Source organism: Ambystoma mexicanum, chromosome 2q (assembly GCF_040938575.1).
Source record: "Ambystoma mexicanum isolate Mex_15411 chromosome 2q, UKY_AmexF1_1, whole genome shotgun sequence".
NCBI classification, from domain to species: Eukaryota; Metazoa; Chordata; class Amphibia; order Caudata; family Ambystomatidae; genus Ambystoma; species Ambystoma mexicanum.
Window position 1 is genome coordinate 692,490,901 of NC_090924.1, and position 2,500 is coordinate 692,493,400.

The 2,500-nt window shown below is 55.3% G+C and overlaps 4 non-coding genes across 4 annotated transcripts in view; all 4 read left to right on the forward strand.

The window, feature by feature from the left end:
• TRNAP-AGG (transfer RNA proline (anticodon AGG)) overlaps positions 1-35 on the forward strand; it is a 72-nt gene extending 37 nt beyond the window's left edge. Inside the window, exon 1 of the tRNA in view lies at positions 1-35. This exon is cut by the window's left edge and continues 37 nt beyond it. This is a non-coding gene — a tRNA (tRNA-Pro).
• Positions 36-484: 449 nt separating this feature from the next.
• TRNAF-AAA (transfer RNA phenylalanine (anticodon AAA)) lies at positions 485-557 on the forward strand. Its single transcript has one exon. It is a non-coding gene; the product is annotated as a tRNA-Phe (tRNA).
• Positions 558-845: 288 nt separating this feature from the next.
• Positions 846-957, forward strand: TRNAL-CAA (transfer RNA leucine (anticodon CAA)). Its single transcript has 2 exons — positions 846-883; positions 912-957. It is a non-coding gene; the product is annotated as a tRNA-Leu (tRNA).
• An 810-nt stretch (positions 958-1,767) lies between these two features.
• On the forward strand, positions 1,768-1,839 carry TRNAP-AGG (transfer RNA proline (anticodon AGG)). The gene has a single exon. It is a non-coding gene; the product is annotated as a tRNA-Pro (tRNA).
• The last annotated feature ends 661 nt before the right edge of the window (positions 1,840-2,500 follow it).

Here is a 2,500-nt window from a genome sequence, read left to right on the forward strand (position 1 = left end):
GCGAGAGGTCCCGGGTTCAAATCCCGGACGAGCCCTTTTTTTTGGAGCGCCGAAAACAAAAAACACAGAGTCCCCAATTCCCCCCCAAAAATAGTTTGTGCGTGACCGTATCTGGTTCGATGCCCGTCGCCAATGGTTGGCTGCTTTTAAGCCCATGGCCCAAGAGGCAGTGTTGGAAATTCCCCCTCCTTTGTAATGATGCGCTGGCGGCGAGCTGATGTATAAAGGTTTGGACATGCCTTCTGGGTGGGGACTGCCATGGCTCGCGCCACTGTTGCATCCAGCTTGGTCTTTTGTATGTGTCTGCAGCCTGTGTGTGAGGTGCTGTGAGTGCTGCCATGTAGGTCCGGCGCAGGCTTGCGCCAAACTTTCACGTTGGTGTGTGCCACCTGGCAGGTACCAGCGGGCCCCATGAGACATCAGTGCCACAAAGCCTTTCAACTGAAAGCTGTCCCAGCACACTAGAGCGCAGCCTACCAGAGCTGTTTCTGTAGTGTAGTGGTTATCACATTCGCCTAAAACGCGAAAGGTCCCCGGTTCGAGACCGGGCAGAAACATGGTGCTGGTTTCTTTTTATTTCCACAATGTCAATCGGACACATTTGACCGCATGCAGGTTTCGACAGGTATGGACAGGCCGGCACTACGCCATGAGTGATCTGAGGCCAGCCCTTATTTGCACCCTGCAAACTGTCCACTGGCTCCATCAGTGGGCGTTTCCTGCCATCCCTGGGTCCTTAAGTGAGTGTTTGGGTACTTTTGATGCAGAGATCGGGGCATGAAAACCGGCGCTGGCACGTGGCGACATTGGGTACTGAAGAATCTTTCCCAATCCTGCCCATAGCTGTCAGGGTGGCCGAGTGGTCTAAGGCGCCAGACTCAAGAGGCGCAGCTCTTCCCTGCATCTGGGTGTTCTGGTCTCCGATTGGAGGCGTGGGTTCAAATCCCACTCCTGACAAGCCGGGCTCATTTTTTTGAGCACATTTCAGAGTGTAAGGCTTGCGGAAAACCTCGTGGGGGCCCCCGAATGCAGCGCCCGGCAAGCCTCCCTGTTCTCTTCTGCTGCCTTGCAACTGGAGCTGTCTGCCAGAGACGCCGGAGGCACACCTGCCCTTAAACCCCCACTGGCCCACGGCTGCAAAACCTGCATTTTCTAGTGGCTGGCTTGGTGGCATATGTCACTGAGCCCAGTCTACTCAGGAAGTGAAAAAAGTCCCCTTCACAGTTGGAGAAAGTGCTCTCCTGCCACCTGTCGGTCGTTGAAGGCACCACACCTCAGCAAAATAAAAATAAAAAAACAGACATGCTCAGTTCGGGGGATGTAAAGGTATTTACATAGCAAGAACAGAGAGGCTGTTGGGAGATGACAGAAGCCATGCTGCCCCAGAGTTCTCTTCTGAAATTCGCAGGAATCCAGAGGTTGGAGCGGGCTGAGGGAGTGCGCCTTCTTGCCTCTGTCGGCTTTCAAGACACATCCTCCTGCTGGGAAGCTGCCCACCCTGAGCAGTACAGGTTTGCGCTCTAGGCCGGTCGGCCACATATATCTCGCCTGATCGAGCCCGATCGAGCGGCAGCAGATGGCCTTTGGCCAGCGAAGGCTGCCGCTCTTCTTCTTGTTTCTCTGCTTGAGAGGCAGCTCAGTCCTCTGCGCTTGCGCCAGGGGCAGGCCACGTGACACGCAGGGGTCAGGCCGTGGAGCGACTGGGGCATGGCGCCAAGTGAGGTAAGTAGACCACCCCCCTCCCCCTCACTTTTCTCTGCATGCGGTGGCTCGTTGGTCTAGGGGTATGATTCTCGCTTAGGGTGCGAGAGGTCCCGGGTTCAAATCCCGGACGAGCCCTTTTTTTTTGGAGCGCCGAAAACAAAAAACACAGAGTCCCCAATTCCCCCCCAAAAATAGTTTGTGCGTGACCGTATCTGGTTCGATGCCCGTCGCCAATGGTTGGCTGCTTTTAAGCCCATGGCCCAAGAGGCAGTGTTGGAAATTCCCCCTCCTTTGTAATGATGCGCTGGCGGCGAGCTGATGTATAAAGGTTTGGACATGCCTTCTGGGTGGGGACTGCCATGGCTCGCGCCACTGTTGCATCCAGCTTGGTCTTTTGTATGTGTCTGCAGCCTGTGTGTGAGGTGCTGTGAGTGCTGCCATGTAGGTCCGGCGCAGGCTTGCGCCAAACTTTCACGTTGGTGTGTGCCACCTGGCAGGTACCAGCGGGCCCCATGAGACATCAGTGCCACAAAGCCTTTCAGCTGAAAGCTGTCCCAGCACACTAGAGCGCAGCCTACCAGAGCTGTTTCTGTAGTGTAGTGGTTATCACATTCGCCTAACACACGAAAGGTCCCCGGTCCGGGCAGAAACATGGTGCTGGTTTCTTTTTATTTCCACAATGTCAATCGGACACATTTGACCGCATGCAGGTTTCGACAGGTATGGACAGGCCGGCACTACGCCATGAGTGATCTGAGGCCAGCCCTTATTTGCACCCTGCAAACTGTCCACTGGC